The sequence below is a fragment of the Hyla sarda genome, chromosome 2 (genome assembly GCF_029499605.1).
Source record: "Hyla sarda isolate aHylSar1 chromosome 2, aHylSar1.hap1, whole genome shotgun sequence".
Classification (NCBI taxonomy): Eukaryota; Metazoa; Chordata; class Amphibia; order Anura; family Hylidae; genus Hyla; species Hyla sarda.
The window spans coordinates 491794480-491815628 of record NC_079190.1 but is presented as its reverse complement, the minus strand read 5'-3'; the positions used below and the strand labels follow the sequence as shown (position 1 = coordinate 491815628).

General features: G+C 38.0%; 1 protein-coding gene across 1 annotated transcript in view; it reads right to left on the bottom strand.

The window, feature by feature from the left end:
* KCNJ15 (potassium inwardly rectifying channel subfamily J member 15) overlaps positions 1-19062 on the bottom strand; it is a 97630-nt gene extending 78568 nt beyond the window's left edge. Inside the window, exon 1 of the mRNA XM_056559658.1 lies at positions 18756-19062. The gene's annotated coding sequence lies outside the window, so the exon portion shown is untranslated. The remainder of the gene's footprint in view (positions 1-18755) is intronic.
* Between the last annotated feature and the right edge of the window lie 2087 nt (positions 19063-21149).

The window sequence follows — 21149 nt, the reverse complement described above, 5'->3', positions numbered from 1 at the left end:
GCTCCACCCCCACATAGCCACACCCATGACCGGTATTTTTCTGAGGGAAAGGTGGCAACCCTAGTCAGGGGGCAAGCTAGTTATGCACAGCTTGCCCCTCCAAATGAGTTTCAGCAAACAGGAGTAAACAACCCGGCACAAAGAATGCAGCGGTGTAAAGTCTGGACTATTTCTATGTGTCCATCTGCACAGGCTGCTGGGAGGACAAGTCACTCACATAGAGGAGATCAATGTACGTAACTCATCCTCATAGCTGAGGGGCCTAGAACCTAATATGACCATCTACATTACAGTCTATACGCTTTACATACGACATAAACATCTCCTGACTGCCAACGTGGTCTTCCCCTTAAAACACCATCATACGGGGGTCGGCGTCCTGAAGACCCACAACAAATGTATCATAATACAAGAGGGAGATGTGCAATAGGGACCCTATAGAGGGACTGGAGCCTCCACACCTGACCACAACACCTCTGGGGCCCCAGTACATCAAGTCATGGAAGAAAACAAGATGATGGTCATCAGGCTAGAAGGAGCCATCTCACTGCGAATATTCACCTGGAAGTGGTCATAGTCATCCTAGGGCACAAATCGGGTCGCCACCTGGGGAGTATTTTACCGGCACAGCCCGTATTTTGGTCACCCTTACGGTATTTTTATATTAAAGATACCGGCAAAGCAACCAATATTTATCCAGCCAATCCTCCAACTCCTGCAATGTTGCAACATAACCTATACCAGTGTTTTCCAACCAGGGGTGCCTCCAGCTGTTGCAAAAATACAATACCCAGCATGCCCGAACAGCCAACGGCTGTCCGGGCATGCTGGGAGTTGTATTTTTGCAACAGCTGGAGGCACACCTGATTGGGAAACACTGAGCTATACTATATACTACTATATAGTCCAACATGCTGGGAGTTGTAGTTTTGGAACAGCTGGAGGACGCACCCCTGGTTGGGAATCACTGACCTATACTATATACTACTATACAGCCCAACATGCTGGGAGTTGTAGTTTTGGAACAGCTGGAGGCACCCCTGGTTGGGAAACACTGACCTATACTATATACTACTATACAGCCCAACATGCTGGGAGTTGTAGTTTTGCAACAGCTGGAGGCACCTCTGGTTGGGAAACACTGAGCTATACTATATACACTACTATATAGTCCAACATGCTGGGAGTTGTAGTTTTGCAACAGCTGGAGACACCCCTGGTTGGGAAACACTGACCTATACTTTATACTACTATACAGCCTAACATGCTGGGAGTTGTAGTTTTGGAACAACTGGAGGAACACTGGTTGGGAAACACTGTACTATACTGTATACTACTATATAGTCCAATCTGCTGGGAGTTGTAGTTTTGCAACAGCTGGAGGCACCCCTGGTTGGGAAACACTGACATATACTTTATACTACTATACAGCCTAACATGCTGGGAGTTGTAGTTTTAGAACAGCTGGAGGAACACTGGTTGGGAAACACTGACCTATACCAAACTATATAGTTTTGGAACAGCTGGAGGCACCCCTGGTTGGGAAACACTGACCTATACTATATACTATACTACTATATAGTCCAACATGCTGGGAGTTGTAGTTTTCGTTTGGGGCAGCAGCTGAGCCACAGGCTGTATCAGGGCATGCTGGGAGTTGTAGTCAGTAACTAACTGCAACTCCCAAATTTGCTACAAAAAAAAAAAAAAAAAAACGATCAAAAAGTCCCATAAAAACAAAAATAGTACTGTTAAGAACTACAGATCGGGGCGCAAAAAAAGAGCCCTCATACAGACCCGTATAAGGATAAGTGTAAAAAAAAATGTTATAGGGGTCAGAATAGGACAACATTTCCCCTGTATATGTGTATCCTGTGATGTCACGCATATATAATTACTGTGGCCGGTATATTTTTGCAAGAAAGGTGGCGACCCTAGTCACAAAGAACCTGGGGCAAGTGCTCTTGGTGCCCAGGACTAACAATACCATTAATATAAAGCTTGTCAGGGGGAGGACCCAGCTAGCCAAAACACTTCCTAGAACCCACCCAACCAGCACGGATTACCATAATAGCCCAAAACCGTGGGAGATCACTTTTTTTTTAGTTTCAAGACTTGAAAATACACATATACAGTACCAAATACTTCCTAAATACACGTGTGTATAGTACCAAATACTTCCAAAATACATGTGTATATAGTACCAAATACTTCCAAAATACACGTGTATATAGTACCAAATACTTCCAAAATACACGTGTATATAGTACCAAATACTTCCAAAATACATGTGTATATAGTACCAAATACTTCCAAAATACACGTGTATATAGTACCAAATACTTCCAAAATACACGTGTATAGTACCAAATACTTCCAAAATACACGTGTATAGTACCAAATACTTCCAAAATACATGTACATGTGATAGCCTGGGGGGTGTAGGGTATATGGGTTGTAGCTGTACGGTTACTAAAGGGTGCTTGTTTAACCCTTCCTGTTCGTGACGCCAAAAAGCTATGTGATAGCCTGGGGGTGTAGGGTATATGGGTTGTAGCTGTGCGGTAACTAAAGGTTGCTTGTTTAACCCTTTCTATTCATGACGCCAGGGTGAGGGCTCCTCTGTAATGCTTGTCCTACCACCACCCTTCCCAAGAGCGATAGGGAGGTATTAAATAATTGAATGTCCACAACCGGAGAGTTTGCTGAAAACAGTCGGAACTTTACTGAAGATTTTATGCAAGCTTCATAACCAGAACAGTCTCCATACAGGCAAAGTCTCTTAAAGATTGACAGTGGTTGGGACCTTAAGCATTTTAGAGTCCGTAGACTGATATGTGCTGTTCCACTGGATTTAGGGGATTTAGCACTACACAAGGTACGGTATGCAATACGGTACCGGGACACCGCATATACAGTACCAAATACTTCCAAAATACAGGTATATAGTACCAAATACTTCCAAAATACACGTATATAGTACCAAATACTTCCAAAATACACGTATATAGTACCAAATACTTCCAAAATACACGTGTATATAGTACCAAATACACGTATATAGTACCAAATACTTCCAGAATACACGTATATAGTACCAAATACTTCCAAAATACACGTATATAGTACCAAATACTTCCAGAATACACGTATATAGTACCAAATACTTCCAGAATACACGTATATAGTACCAAATACTTCCAGAATACACGTATATAGTACCAAATACTTCCAGAATACAAGTATATAGTACCAAATACTTCCAGAATACACGTATATAGTACCAAATACTTCCAAAATACACGTGTATATAGTACCAAATACTTCCAAAATACACGTGTATATAGTACCAAATACACGTATATAGTACCAAATACTTCCAGAATACACGTATATAGTACCAAATACTTCCAAAATACACGTATATAGTACCAAATACTTCCAAAATACACATTTACAGTACCAAATACACGTATATAATACCAAATACTTCCAAAATACACATTTACAGTACCAAATACTTCCAAAATACACATTTACAGTACCAAATACTTCCAAAATACACATTTACAGTACCAAATACTTCCAAAATACACATTTACAGTACCAAATACTTCCAAAATACACATATACAGTACCAAATACTTCCAAAATACACATATACAGTACCAAATACTTCCAAAATACACATTTACAGTACAAAATACTTCCAAAATACACATTTACAGTACCAAATACTTCCAAAATACACATATACAGTACCAAATACTTCCAAAATACACATATACAGTACCAAATACTTCCAAAATACAGGTATATAGTACCAAATACTTCCAAAATACATGTATAGAGTACCAAATACTTCCAAAATACTGGTATATAGTACCAAATACTTCCAGAATACACGTATATAGTACCAAATACTTCCAGAATACACATATAGTACCATATACTTCCAAAAAATACACGTATATAGTACCAAATACTTCCAAAATACACGTATATAGTACCAAATACTTCCAGAATACACGTATATAGTACCAAATACACGTATATAGTACCAAATACTTCCAGAATACACGTATATAGTACCAAATACTTCCAAAATACACGTATATAGTACCAAATACTTCCAGAATACACGTATATAGTACCAAATACTTCCAGAATACACGTATATAGTACCAAATACATGTATAGAGTACCAAATACTTCCAAAATACTGGTATATAGTACCAAATACTTCCAGAATACACGTATATAGTACCAAATACTTCCAGAATACACGTATATAGTACCAAATACTTCCAGAATACACGTATATAGTACCAAATACCTCCAAAATACACATTTACAGTACCAAATACTTCCAAAATACACATATACAGTACCAAATACTTCCAAAATACACATATACAGTACCAAATACTTCCAAAATACACATATACAGTACCAAATACACGTATATAATACCAAATACTTCCAAAATACACATTTACAGTACCAAATACTTCCAAAATACACATTTACAGTACCAAATACTTCCAAAATACACATATACAGTACCAAATACTTCCAAAATACACATATACAGTACCAAATACACGTATATAATACCAAATACTTCCAAAATACACATTTACAGTACCAAATACTTCCAAAATACACATTTACAGTACCAAATACTTCCAAAATACACATTTACAGTACCAAATACTTCCAAAATACACATATACAGTACCAAATACTTCCAAAATACAGGTATATAGTACCAAATACTTCCAGAATACACGTATATAGTACCAAATACTTCCAAAATACATGTATAGAGTACCAAATACTTCCAAAATACTGGTATATAGTACCAAATACTTCCAAAATACACGTATATAGTACCAAATACTTCCAAAATACACGTATATAGTACCAAATACTTCCAGAATACAGGTATATAGTACCAAATACTTCCAGAATACACGTATATAGTACCATATACTTCCAAAATACATGTATAGAGTACCAAATACTTCCAAAATACTGGTATATAGTACCAAATACTTCCAAAATACATGTATAGAGTACCAAATACTTCCAAAATACTGGTATATAGTACCAAATACTTCCAAAATACAGGTATATAGTACCAAATACTTCCAAAATACATGTATAGAGTACCAAATACTTCCAAAATACTGGTATATAGTACCAAATACTTCCAGAATACACGTATATAGTACCAAAATACTTCCAGAATACAGGTATATAGTACCAAATACTTCCAGAATACACGTATATAGTACCATATACTTCCAAAAAAATACACGTATATAGTACCAAATACACGTATATAGTACCAAAAATACTTCCAGAATACACATTTACAGTACCAAATACTTCCAAAATACAGGTATATAGTACCAAATACTTCCAGAATACACGTATATAGTACCAAATACTTGCAGAATACACGTATATAGTACCAAATACTTCCAGAATACACGTATATAGTACCAAATACTTCCAGAATACACGTATATAGTACCAAATACTTCCAGAATACACGTATATAGTACCAAATACTTCCAGAATACACGTATATAGTACCAAATACTTCCAGAATACACGTATATAGTACCAAATACTTCCAGAATACACGTATATAGTACCAAATACTTCCAGAATACACGTATATAGTACCAAATACTTCCAAAATACACATTTACAGTACCAAATACTTCCAAAATACAGGTATATAGTACCAAATACTTCCAGAATACACGTATATAGTACTAAATACTTCCAGAATACACGTATATAGTACCAAATACATGTATATAGTACCAAATACTTCCAAAATACACGTATATAGTACCAAATACTTCCAGAATACACGTATATAGTACCAAATACTTCCAAAATACACGTATATAGTACCAAATACTTCCAAAATACACGTATATAGTACCAAATACACGTATATAGTACCAAATACTTCCAAAATACACGTATATAGTACCAAATACTTCCAAAATACACGTATATAGTACCAAATACTTCCAAAATACTGGTATATAGTACCAAATACTTCCAGAATACACGTATATAGTACCAAATACTTCCAAAATACAGGTATATAGTACCAAATACTTCCAAAATACATGTATAGAGTACCAAATACTTCCAAAATACTGGTATATAGTACCAAATACTTCCAGAATACACGTATATAGTACCAAATACTTCCAAAATACACGTATATAGTACCAAAATACTTCCAGAATACAGGTATATAGTACCAAATACTTCCAGAATACACGTATATAGTACCATATACTTCCAAAAAATACACGTATATAGTACCAAATACTTCCAAAATACACGTATATAGTACCAAATACTTCCAGAATACACGTATATAGTACCAAATACACGTATATAGTACCAAATACTTCCAGAATACACGTATATAGTACCAAATACTTCCAAAATACACGTATATAGTACCAAATACTTCCAAAATACACGTATATAGTACCAAATACTTCCAAAATACACATTTACAGTACCAAATACTTCCAAAATACACATATACAGTACCAAATACTTCCAAAATACACATATACAGTACCAAATACTTCCAAAATACACATATACAGTACCAAATACTTCCAAAATACACATATACAGTACCAAATACTTCCAAAATACACATATACAGTACCAAATACTTCCAAAATACACATTTACAGTACCAAATACTTCCAAAATACACATTTACAGTACCAAATACTTCCAAAATACACATTTACAGTACCAAATACTTCCAAAATACACATATACAGTACCAAATACTTCCAAAATACAGGTATATAGTACCAAATACTTCCAAAATACATGTATAGAGTACCAAATACTTCCAAAATACTGGTATATAGTACCAAATACTTCCAAAATACACATTTACAGTACCAAATACTTCCAAAATACACATATACAGTACCAAATACTTCCAAAATACACATATACAGTACCAAATACTTCCAAAATACACATATACAGTACCAAATACTTCCAAAATACACATTTACAGTACCAAATACTTCCAAAATACACATTTACAGTACCAAATACTTCCAAAATACACATTTACAGTACCAAATACTTCCAAAATACACATATACAGTACCAAATACTTCCAAAATACAGGTATATAGTACCAAATACATGTATAGAGTACCAAATACTTCCAAAATACTGGTATATAGTACCAAATACTTCCAAAATACACATTTACAGTACCAAATACTTCCAAAATACACATATACAGTACCAAATACTTCCAAAATACACATATACAGTACCAAATACTTCCAAAATACACATATACAGTACCAAATACTTCCAAAATACACATTTACAGTACCAAATACTTCCAAAATACACATTTACAGTACCAAATACTTCCAAAATACACATTTACAGTACCAAATACTTCCAAAATACACATATACAGTACCAAATACTTCCAAAATACAGGTATATAGTACCAAATACTTCCAAAATACATGTATAGAGTACCAAATACTTCCAAAATACTGGTATATAGTACCAAATACTTCCAGAATACACGTATATAGTACCAAATACTTCCAAAATACACGTATATAGTACCAAAATACTTCCAGAATACAGGTATATAGTACCAAATACTTCCAGAATACACGTATATAGTACCATATACTTCCAAAAAATACACGTATATAGTACCAAATACTTCCAAAATACACGTATATAGTACCAAATACTTCCAAAATACACATTTACAGTACCAAATACTTCCAAAATACACATTTACAGTACCAAATACTTCCAAAATACACATATACAGTACCAAATACTTCCAAAATACACATATACAGTACCAAATACTTCCAAAATACACATACAGTACCAAATACTTCCAAAATACACATTTACAGTACCAAATACTTCCAAAATACAGGTATATAGTACCAAATACTTCCAAAATACACGTATATAGTACCAAATACTTCCAGAATACACGTATATAGTACCAAATACTTCCAAAATACTGGTATATAGTACCAAATACATGTATATAGTAGAAAATGCTTCCAAAACACTGGTATATAGTACCAAATACTTCCAAAATACACTTTTATAGTACCAAATACTTCCAAAATACACGTATATAGTACCTGTATGTAGAGTCAGACTTTGCATTTCCTATGGAGACCCTGGAGGCAGACAAGATGGTTGGATCTACTCACAGAGAGTGTTGTCAACCAATATAGAGCCTCCGGTCTACATAGACACACAATAAATGATGGGAGGGTCAACCAAGGGAGGGTCATTCCTTTAAGAAACTAAGAAGAAAGGATGTGCACAGCAGATCTCACGACACCTTTTCAGGAGGCTTTCCCTTCAAGTCAATGTTTCACTTTCACTAAGAGTCTTGGAAACTAACTGGGAATGTACGTCAAGCCAGCGATCTCTCCTGAAGGAAAGAAAACCCATTTTCAGACAGCTGTTTCTAGGTTCTGTACAAACTAGGGACAAATCCCTGAAACAGCTGTGGAGTGCGGGGGTGCAATGTGGAGGACAGCTGTTATTAAACCCTTCATGTCGTGACGCCAGGGCATGGTTTAGCCTTAACCACCCAAGGTAATACCGCTGGCTCCTGGGCGAGGCACGGGGGCAATGAAGACACCAACGCCAAGTTACAGACAACGGTAGCTTTACTGAGGGTAGACGGGTGATACAGTCTATGCAGTACAGCCAGGGCCCAATGAGGTGACCAGTGACACAAGGGGACCTTGCAGGCTTGCTGGGACTTGCAGTATGTAGAGACACTTTAGTGCAGGCCACGGTGACTATATAGAAGACTTGACAATTGACATGAAGATGACTTTATCTTACTTGAGGTGACTTTGTGGCTATAGACTTTAGGCTTGAGGCCTCCAATGTTCTGGACACTCAGACGACTGCACTGGACCTCAGCAGAAGCGAGAATGCTAGAAGAGAGCGATTGTAGCTCCACCCCTGGTTTTATAGGGGTGGATAGCAAAGAGCCCATAGGTCACTTGAGGGGTCACCTGGTCACTAGTGCCTCCTGGGTAACAATCACATGGTCACAGTAATTAAAGAAACATTATACTTTTAGCATATAACATACATAGGGGATAACACTGCAGGGGCCCCTTGGGATATAAATGGAATCTGCCTAACAGGGCAGGAGAAGGGTACGAAGAAACACCATCCCGCACTGGGCCACCACACAGCTGTCTGCAGATAGGTGATCTTTCCTTCTGGAGAGATTTTTGGCTTGACATACATTCCCAGTTAGCTTCCAAGACTCCTAGTTATAGTGAAACATTGACTTGAAGGGAAAGCCTCCTGAAAAGCTGTCAAGTAAGCGGTCTTATATATCTGTTCTTCCCAAAATTTCTGGAGGAACATCAATGGCCAATAAGTCTTCACACATCTTTATGATACTCTGCTTAAAGGGGGACTCCACTACCGCAGCGTTCGGAACATTTTGTTCCAAACGCTGGGTGCGGGCTGCGGGGGTCGTGATGTCACGGCCACTACCCCTTGTGCCATTACGCCACGCCCCCTCAATGCCAGAAAGCTAAACTGGTGCCAGAAAGCTAAACAGATTTGTAAATTACTTCTATATAAAAATCTTAATCCCTCCAGTACTTATCAGCTGCTGTCTTTTTGAATTTCCTTTTTCCCTGACCACAGTGCTGACCACTCTGCCGACACCTCTGTCCATTTTAGGAACTGTCCAGAGTAGGAGCAAAACCCCGTGGCAAACCTCTCCTGCTCCGGACAGTTCCTGACATGGACAGAGGTGTCAGCAGAGAGCACTGTGGTCCAACAGAAAGGAAATTCAAAAAGAAAAGAATTTCCTGTAGATCATATAGCAGCTGATAAGTACTGGAAGGATTAAGATTTTTAAATAGAAGTAATTTACAAATCTGTTTAACTTTCTGGCATCAGTAGATTTAAAGGAAAAAAAAATGTTTTCCAGGGGAGTACTCCTTTAAAAAGAAAATAACTTCTTCTGGAGCATACAGCAGCTGATATGTACTGGAAGGATTAAGATTTTTTAATAGAAGTAATTTACAAATCTGTTTAACTTTCTGGCATCAGTAGATTAAAAAAAAAAATATTTTTCCAAGGGAGTACCCCTTTAAAAAGAAAATAACTTCTTCTTGAGCATACAGCAGCTGATAAGTACTGGAAGTATTAAGATTTTTAAATAGTAGTCATTTACAAATCTGTTTCACTTTCTGGCATCAGTAGATTGAAAAAAAAAATGTTTTACAGGGGAGTACCCCTTTAAAAAGAAAAGAACTTCTTCTGGAGCATACAGCAGCTGATAAGTACTGGAAGGATTAAGATTTTTTAATAGAAGTAATTTACAAATCTGTTTAACTTTCTGGCACCAGTTGATTTTAAACATTTTTTTTCACTGGAGTACCCCTTTAAGACTCCCTATGCCAGCTTTGGGCTCTCTGCAAAGAGAAACACTACCCCCAAGATGTAGGAACTAAGAAGATGACTTATATGGGGTGTTCCCTAGCACACGGGAAGGTTATATGGGCATTTTCCTATATGGCCACTTCTCTATGTACAATCCCCGTAATACGAAACCTTGTAGATAACACATTCCATCTCAATCTTCTTCTCTGTCCCCATAGAAGTGCCATACCGGTTCAGGATGGACCAGACCCAACCGTGTCTGACCTCAAGTGCTTGGCTAATCATCCAATGTTAACTTTGGGATCAATGCTCAAAGCAACGTATTAGAAGAACTTAGTGTAGACCTCCACAGCTTATCCAATGTAAAGAGTCAATTATCCATTAAAGGGGTACTCCGGTGGAAAACTATTTAATTTAAAATCAACTGGTGCCAGAAAGTTAAACAGATTTGTAAATGACTTCTATTTAAAAAAAAAAATCTTAATCCTTCCAGTACTTATTAGCTGCTGAATACTACAGAGGAAATTATTTTCTTTTTGGAACACCTCACACGTCTGTAGGATTTTCTCCTACTTTGGACAGTTCCTAAAATGGACAGAGATGTCAGCAGAGAGCACTGTGCTCGTGATGTCAGCAGAGAGCTCTGTGTTCCAAAACGAAAAGAATTTCCTCTGTAGTATACAGCAGCTGATAAGTACTGGAAGGATTAAGATTTTTTAATAGAAGTCATGTACAAATCTGTTTAACTTTCTGGCACCAGTTGATTTTTTTTTTTTAAATAAGTTTTCCACTTCCACAGCTTATCCAATGTAAAGAGTCAATCATCCATTAAAGGGGTACTCCGGTGGAAAACTATTTATTTTCAATCAACTGGTGCCAGAAAGTTATACAGATTTGTAAATTACTTCTATTTAAAAAATCTTAATCCTTCCAGTACGTATCAGCTGCTGTATCATACAGAGAAAAAGTTATTTTCTTTTTGAGTTTCTTTTCTGTCTGATCACAGTGCTCTCTGCTGACACCTCTGTCCATGTCAGGAAGTGTCCAGAGCAGGAGCAAATCCCTATAGCAGTGGTCTTCAACCTGCGGACCTCCAGATGTTGCAAAACTACAACTCCCAGCATGTCCGGACAGCCAACGGCTGTCCGGGCATGCTGGGAGTTGTAGTTTTGCAACATCTGGGAGGTCCGCAGGTTGAAGACCACTGCCCTATAGCAAACCTCTCCTGCTCTGAAGAGTTCCTGACATGGACAGAGGTGTCAGCAGAGAGCACTGTGATCAGACAGAAAAGAAACTCAAAAAAGAAAATAACTTTTTCTCTGTATGATACAGCAGCCGATAAGTACTGGAAGAATTAAGATTTTTTTAATAGAAGTATGCACAAAGCAACATATTAGAAGAACTTTGTGTAGACCTCCACAGCTTATCCAGTGTAAAGAGTCAATAATCCATTAAAGGGGTACTCCAGTGGAAAACTAATTTAAATCAACTGGTGCCAGAAAGTTAAACAGATTTGTAAATGACTTCTATTAAGAAATCTTAATCCTTCCAATACTTATCTGCTGCTGTATAATACAGAAAAAGTTCTTTTCTTTTTTGAATGTCCTTTCTGTCTGATCACAGTGCTCTCTGCTGACACCTCTGTCCATGTCAGGAACTGTTCAGAGCAGGAGAGGTTTGCTATAGGGCAGTGGTCTTCAACCTGCGGACCTCCCAGATGTTGCAAAACTACAACTCCCAGCATGCCCGGACAGCCAACGGCTGTCTGGGCATGCTGGGAGTTGTAGTTTTGCAACATCTGGAGGTCCGCAGGTTGAAGACTACTGCTATAAGGATTTGCTCCTGTTCTGGACACTTCCTGACATGGTCAGAGGCGTCAGCAGAGAGCACTGTGATCAGACAGAAAAGACATTCAAAAAAGAAAAGAACTTTTTCTGTATTATACAGCAGCAGATAAGTATTGGAAGGATTAAGATTTTTTTTTAATAGAAGTCATTTACAAATCTGTTTAACTTTCCGGCACCAGTTGATTTATAATAAATTGTAACCCTTTAAATCAGATCTCCAATGTGTGGGTCTTGAGTGGTGGGTGGACATTGGGAGTAGTAGTCTCACAATAGCCGCATACCTCTACCGGACCTTCTCAGTAGGAAACAAATACTTATTGAAGTCAACAAAATCAACATAATAAATGTAATAAAATACTAAAGGCCGATAGTGATCAGGAGAGTGAAGAAGACAAAGTCTGCCGCCTAAGGATGAGCCGGGCCCGGGCTGATTAGGATGTTTGCACTCCTCCGCCCCGCTCTCCGCTTCTACCTACCTATTATTTATTTTTCCCACTCTCTCAGGGGTATCATGGGGTAAAGAACAAAAGCATTGGGAGTTTACCTCAAAATGATACAGTAAGGCTGGATTTCCACTTGTTTTTGTTTCTTGCCCCCAAAAAAAAAAAAAAAATAAAACACCTGAAAAAACGCCAACGCATCATCCTGAAGTGCGCCAAAAACACCAAAAGGATTAAAAAATACGCCAAACTAAAAAACGCCAAGTGGTAAAGGCATTTTTCTATTGACTTGCAGCTAACGTCTGGCCACAGCGTTCTTTTTAAATATTTTTTTACTGAATTTGGAGTTTTTTGGGGCATTTTTGCAACAGAAAAAAAAAAAAAACACAAGTGGAAACAGCCTAAATGTTACCAAATTTTTGGGAATTTTTGTTATCGCACAAGGGTTATTATTATTATAATATTGTTATTAATTATTATTATATTATTATTTAGCATAATATTATCATTTATTTATTTTTTTATAATTATTATTAATATTATATTATTATTATATTATTTAGTATAATATTATTATTTATTTATTTATAACTATTATTTTTTTTTATTATTATTATTATTATTTAGTATAATATCATTTATTTTTTTATTATTTCTATATTATTATGTATAATATTATTTATTTATTTATAATTATTATTTATTATTTATTATATTATTATTTTGTATAATATCATTTTTTATATTTATTATTATTATTATTATTATTATTATTATTATTATTATTATTATTATTATTAAGTATAATATTATTATTTATTTTTTTATAATTAATTATTATTATTATTATTATTATTATTTTATATGACATGATATTATAAACTGCACCTTTCTGACTTTTTATCCCTAATTATCGGCCATGAATTAGCTTTTTTGTACAATCCAATTTGTCGAAATTTTGATCGGTTACTGTCAAAATTTTGGGATTATAGGTTAAAATTTACATGATAATTTTTTCTTTATTTTTGTTTCCTACTTTTCTCTCTACTTGATTTCTTTGACTTTAAATTGGTCCCAAATGCTCCCAGTTATTTTGATGCCCAATCGATTGTAAAGCTGGCCCTACAGATACGCAATGCAATACACATGCACACTCGGCTTAGTTGAGCATGATTGTGATTTGATGTATGAATTTTTTTTTTTTTTATCCCTAATTGTCGGCCATTAAAAAGTTTATTTTTTTTTAACAACTGGTGCCAGAAAGTTAAACAGATTTGTAAATTACTCCTATGAAAAATTCTTAATCCTTCCAGTACTTATTAGCTGCTGAATTCTACAGAGGAAATTATTTTCTTTTTGGAACACAGAGCTCTCTGATGACATCACGACCACAGTGCTCTCTGCTGACATCTCTGTCTCCATCTCTGTGAGTAGGAGAAAATCCCCATAGAAAACATATGCTGCTCTGGACAGTTCCTAAAATGGACAGAGATGTCAGCAGAGAGCACTGTGTTCCAAAAAGAAAACAATTTCCTCTGTAATATTCAGCAGCTAAGAAGTACTGGAAGGATTAATATTTTTTAATAGAAGTAATTTACAAATCTGTTTAACTTTCTGGCACCAGTTCATTAAAAAAAAAAAAAAAAAAAGTTTTCCACCAGAGTACCCCTTTAATTGGTTCAAATTTGTCAAAAGTTTCAAACATAAAATTTGCATCGGTTAAATATATATATTTTTTTTCTCCTATTTTTGTTTCCTACTTTTCTTCATACTGGATACAATAGAGTTTGAATTGGCCCTAAATACAGCTGCAATAGCTGCCGGGTGAAGGCTCGTTCAACCGGCAGCTATCGTCAGAATTCCCCCCATACACATGCACGCTCGGCTTAATTGAGCATAAATGTGATTTGATGTACAAATGGAGACACTGACTTTTTGTCCTCAGTTATGGACCATTAAAGGGGTACTCCGCCCCTAGACATCTTATCCCCTATCCAAGGGATAAGATGTCAGATCGCCGCGGTCCCGCTGCTGGGGAGCCCCGGGATCCCCGCTGCGGCACTGCGCTATCATTACTGCTCTGTGCGTTATGACGGGCGATACAGGGGACGGAGCAGCGCGACGTCATTGCTCTGCCCCCATGACATCACGGCCCGTCCCCTTAATGCAAGTGTATGGCAGGGGGCGTGATGACTGCCACGCCCCCTCCCATAGCCTTGTATTGAAAGGGGCGGGCCGAGATGTCACAAGGGGCGGAGCCGTGACGTAACAATGCTCCGGCCCCTGTATTGCCAGTCATTACGTGCAGAGCGAACTCTCTCTGTGCTATAATGATAGCGCAGTGCCGCAGCGGGGATCCCGGGGATCCCCAGCAGCAGGACCCCGGCGATCTGACATCTTATCCCCTATCCTTTGGATAGGGGATAAGATGTCTAGGGGGCGGAATACCCCTTTAATTGGCATTGGTCTTCAAATTTGTCAAAATTTTGATCGGTCATCAACATTTTTGGGCTGTAAGCTGATAATACGTTAAAACTTAAAGGGGTATTCCAGGAAATTTATATATCAACTGGCTCCAGAAAGTTAAACAGATTTGTAAATTACTTCTATTAAAAAATCTTAATCCTTTCAATAATTATCAGCTGCTGAAGTTGAGTTGTTGTTTTCTGTCTGGCAACTGTGCTGACATCTCTGCTTGTCTCGGGAACTGCACAGAGTAGAAGAGGTTTGCTATGGGGATTTGCTTCTACTCTGGACAGTTCCCGAGACACGTGTCATCAGAGAGCACTTAGACAGAAAAGAACAACTCAACTTCAGCAGCTCAAAAGTACTGAAAGGATTAAGATTTTTTAATAGAAGTAATATACAAATATGTTTAACTTTCTGGAGCCAGTTTTTATATATATATATATATATATATATATATATAAAGTTTTTTTCCCTGGATAACCCCTTTAAATGCTTAATTGATTTTTTTTCCCCCCTATTTTTTGTTTCCAACTTTCCTTCCTACTGGATACATTCGACTTTGAGTTGGCCCTAAATGTTTCCAGTTTTATCTGATGACCAATTGATTGTGCAGCCTCAATAGCTGCCGGGCGAATGCTCGTTCAGCTGACAGCTATTGGTCACAATTCACCCCCAACATCATACACATGCACGCTCGGCTTAGCTGAGCATGAATGTGATTTGATGTATGATCTCTAGTCTCTCTCTAAAGAAAACCAAAGAATTGGCCATGATGAATTCCGACACATAGAACTGTCCTCTACCCCGATATGTGACATAGGAAGAAAGTTGGAGACCTACCATATACATTCGAAGGTCAGCTAATCCTACTGATACCACTCTAAAGGGGTACTCCGGCGGAAATTATTATTATTATTATTTTTTTTTAATCAACTGGTGCCAGAAAGTTAAACACATTTGTAAATGACTTCTATTACAAAAATATTTACCCTTCCAGTACTTTTTAGCAGCTGTATTTTACAGAGGAAATTCTTTTCTTTTTGAATTTCTTTTTTTTGTCTTGTCCACAGTGCTCTCTGCTGACACCTGATGCCCGTATCAGGAACTGTCCAGAGTAGGAGAAAATCCCCATTGCAAACCTATGCTGCTCTGGACAGTTCCTGACATGGACAGAGGTGTCAGCAGAGAGAACTGTGGACAAGACAAAAAAAAAGAAATTCAAAAAGAAAATAATTTCCTCTGTAGCATACAGCTTCTAAGAAGTACTGGAAGGATAAATATTTTTTAAAAGTAGTAATTTACAAATCTGTTTAACTTTCTGGCTCCAGTTCATAAAAAAAAAAAAAAAAAGTTTTCCCCCGGAGTACCCCTTGAACATAATGTGTATTTCAGTGTTTCCCAAACCAGGGTGCCTCCAGCTGTTGCAAAACTATAACTCCCAGCATGCCCAGACAGCCTTCGGCTGTCTGGGCATGCTGGGAGTTGTAGTTGTGCAACAGCTGGAGGCACCCTGGTTGGGAAACACTGGTGTATGTTAACCCCAATTAAACCCCCCCCCCCCCCCAGCCCCCACAATATCACTATAACACCAGTCTAGACAGCTAAACTATTGTAGATCTGTTTCCTTACAGCTGCTTTAGCCGTGCCCATCTATGACATCAAGGGAGCAAAGTGGTGACCCAGCAGGGTCAAAAAATACTATTTTTGACTCCTGAACCCTGTAGAGCCTACTATTTTGTTTCCGGACCGGATCCCCGTGAGTGTGTTATGATGGAATATCAGGGGGGGGGTTTGGGGTTACCCGCTTCCGCCTGCATTTTCACTGTCTTATGTTTAGTCCACTGTTTAGAGGCCCCTTAGAGAGTCCTCAAAAAAAAAAAATTCGTTGACCAGGGATTTATATGGAGTCGGGAAGGAATTTTTACCTCTAGTATGAGGCTTTTTTTTGCCTTCTTCTGGATCAACGCAGTAGGTTCTCATTAGGGTTATAGGTTGAACTTGATGGACTCTGGTCTTTTTTCAACCTTATTAACTATGTTCCTATCACGGAGTACAGTTTCGGCTGTAACATTGTGTAAGGATGCGGTTAAAAAAAAAGAAGAAGGAAACGATGGCGGAGCAAGGACCATCACTGTTAACACGACAAAAAAAGTCAGTAGAAACCCCATGGTACGCTTTTAAACCGTATTTGCAAGAGTTGTTTTTGTCGCGGTTTCGCAATGTTTACGGGGGAAAAAGGGGAAAAAATAGTTTCAGGAATGAAGGGTTTTCGCAAAGGACAATTGTGCGGCCAAAAACATCAAGAAGACCATTAGGGGAATGTTCACCTGCAGCAGGTTACTGTGTCGAGTGGGACTAGATCAGTGTTTCCCCACCAGTGTGCCTCCAGCTGTTTCAAAACTACAACTCCCAGCATTCCCGGACGGTCTTTGGCAAGGACAATTGTACGGCCAAAAACATCAGGGGTATGTTCACCTGCAGCAGGTACTGCTGTATTGTGTGAGACTATAGCAGTGTTTTCCAACCAGGGTGCCTCCAGCTGTTGCAAAACTACAACTCCCAGCAATCCCGGACGGACTTTGGCAAGGACAAGAGTACGGCCAAAAAAATTATAATTATATATCAGGGGTATGTTCACCCGCAGCAGGTACTGTATTGTGTGAGTGTATAGCAGTGTTTTCAGACCAGGGTGCCTCCAGCTGTTGCAAAACTACAACTCCCAGCATGCCCGGACAGCCTTGGCAAGGACAACTGTGCGGTAAAACACATCGGGAAGACCATCAGGGGTATGTTCACCTGCAGCAGGTACTGTACTGCGTGGGACTACACTAGTGTTTCCCAATCAGGGTGCCTCCAGCTGTTGCAGAACTACAAATCAAAGCATGCCCGGACAGCCTTTGGCTGTCCGGACATGCTGGTTGTTGTGGTTTTGCAACACCTGGACTTTATACAATACTCCAGCTATTACCAAGCTTTCCCGGGTTCCTAAACAGCAACTATTACCCAGCTTTCCCGGGTTCCTAAAAAGCCTAGAGTGATACCCCACCTCCAGGTGGATTATGGGAAGACGGCACAACCAACCCAGACACCTTGGTGCTCTTCCAGCTATTTCCCGTTCTACGCTGCTATACCATTTCCTTAAAAATTAGGTCAACACAACTACGCGCAATGAATGCAATCCTAAGCACAGACACGGCAGAGCTGAGTTTGTCGTTTCGCGCAAAGCTTTTCCGTAGAATGACAAATCCACCTCTGCCGGACGTGACACTGTCATTTGGATGGAGATTGCGTACAGACCATTGCGCTGTGATAGTGGTTTGTAAACTGCGCGCCTCCAGATGTTGCGAAAACTACAACTCCCAGCGTGCCCGGACAGCCAACGGCTGTCCGGGCACGCTGGGAGTTGTAGTTTTTGCAACATCTGGAGGTCCACCGTTTGGAGTCCACTAAGTCCTTGAACATTTACATCCAGAAGAAGCTTCCTTACCTGGCTAAGAGAGTCCAGCGTACACCGTCCTTAGTGGAACTTTAAGCCATGACTTCCAGGCTTCTTAGTAAACAAAAAGTTTCACAGACACCCAGGAACAAGTCAGCTCAAGCCTATAAGCACCTGATTCTACAAAGTGCAGCGCAGGGCAGAGGAATCTGAGAAGACTTCCAGTGATGTCAGCAGCAGCAGCATGTCTTAAAGGAGATCTCCAGCCCTATGTTCCTATGGCATGGGGACTGACACACTCCTCTCTTCTGCAGCCAGCCCCAAAAATGCTCACACACACACACACACCTGGCTTGTAAGGAAATAGTCAGACTTGCAAGGAATGCTGGTAATCTTGGACTGTCGTGTTGTTGCACCCTTTCGCTGCCAGGACACTTTTTTTTTTTTTTGCATATTAAAGCTTCCTGCAGGTTAATGAATGATCCAAGGAGTGAGTGTAGTGTCACCTCCCCTCCCATCGCAGGGCAAGTTTGGCCAAAAACATTTGCAGAAGTTGAAAAAAAAGTTTTTTCAACAAAACTTAAATCATCTTCCGGAAGTCGCGAAGGGGATTGTATCACTGCTAAGAATACATATTTATAATATATTATATATTATAATAATACTATATATATATATATATATATATATATATATATATATATATATTGTAATATATATATATATATATATATATATATGTACAGTATATATATATATATATATATATATATATATATATATATATATATATATAAATATCCGTATATATATTTATTTATTTAATATAATATATATTATAATAATACCATGTGTATATATATATATATATATATATATATATATATAGTTATATATATATATATATTATAATAATACAATATATATATAATTATAATAATATATATATATATATATATATATATATTTAATATCCATATTCATACTTTATAAAGTGGATTCACCAAACTTATTACAATTATATTATATCATTACAATTATATTATTATAATTATTATAATAATAATATATATATATTTAATATCCATATTCATACTTTATAAAGTGGATTCGACAAACGTATTACAATTATATTAAAATATTACAATTCTATGATATATATATATATATATATATATATATATATATATATCTTTAATATACAAATTCATACTTTGTGGTATAAAGTGGATTCAGCAAACTTATTACAATTTATGCCTTTTTTAAGAGTCCAGCATTTCGGAAACCATAGGTAGGGAATCCCCCTATTAGGTATAAGCCCCCAGAAGATAGGTAGATAGGTAATCACTCCATAATAGGTAGAATCCCCCAGTAAGTAGGTAGGCAATCTCTGCTATTAGGTAGAGGCTCCTTGTAGTTAGGTAGGAAATCTCCCCACCCCCTTCCATTTGGTAGAAAGCCCCAGTAGGTAGGTAAGTAGGTAGGGAATCCCCTCCACCCCCCCCCCCCCCCCATCACTCCATAATTGGTAGAAGCCCCCAGTAAGTAGGCAGGGAATCCCCTTATTAGGTAAAAGCTGAATCCCCACTATTAGGCAGAAGCCTCCAGTAGGTAGTTAGGGAATCCCCACTATTAGGCAGAAGCCTCCAGTAGGTAGGTAGGGAATCCCCACTATTAGGCAGAAGCCTCCAGTAGATATGTAGGTAAGGGATCCTACCCTATTAAGTCCCCCAGTAAGTAAGCAGGCAGAAAATCTACTCCTATTTACGTAGGACATCCCTGCTATTAGCTAGAAGGCCCTAGTAGGCAGGTAGGTAGGGAATCCTTTTGTTTTAAGTATAGGCCCCAAGAAGATTTGTAAGTAGGAATTCCCCCTATTAGGTAGAAGCCCCCCAGAAGAAAGGTAGAGAATCCTTCTCTATTAGGTAGATGCCCCCAGTAAGTAGGTAGGGAATTTACCCTATTAGATAGAAGCCTGCAGTAGGTTTGTAGGGAATTCCCCCTATCCCTATTTGGGAGAAGCCCCCATTAGGTAGGTAGTTAGGTAGGGAATACCTCCCTATTGGTAGAAGCACCCAGAAGATATGTAGGTAGAGATTCCCTGCCTATTAGGTAGAAACCCCCAATAGGCTGGTAGTGAATCCTCTCCTTTTAGGTGGAAGTCCCCAGAACATAGGTAAGTAGGGAATCCCCCTATCAGGTTTAAGACTCCGGTAGGTAAGTAGAGAACCCCCCCCCCCTTTTTAGGTAGAAGCTGCCAATAGTTAGGTGGTCAGGTAGATAGTCAACCTCCTTTAAAGTAGATGCCCCCATTAGGTAGTTTTCCACATTAAGCACCCTCCAAAAAGAAAAAAATAATTCTCCACTCCGGATAACAGAGCGAATGATGAAGATGCCTTAGTGCAGGAGCAGGGGGCAGATGAGAGGGATTTTTTAATGGTCTGC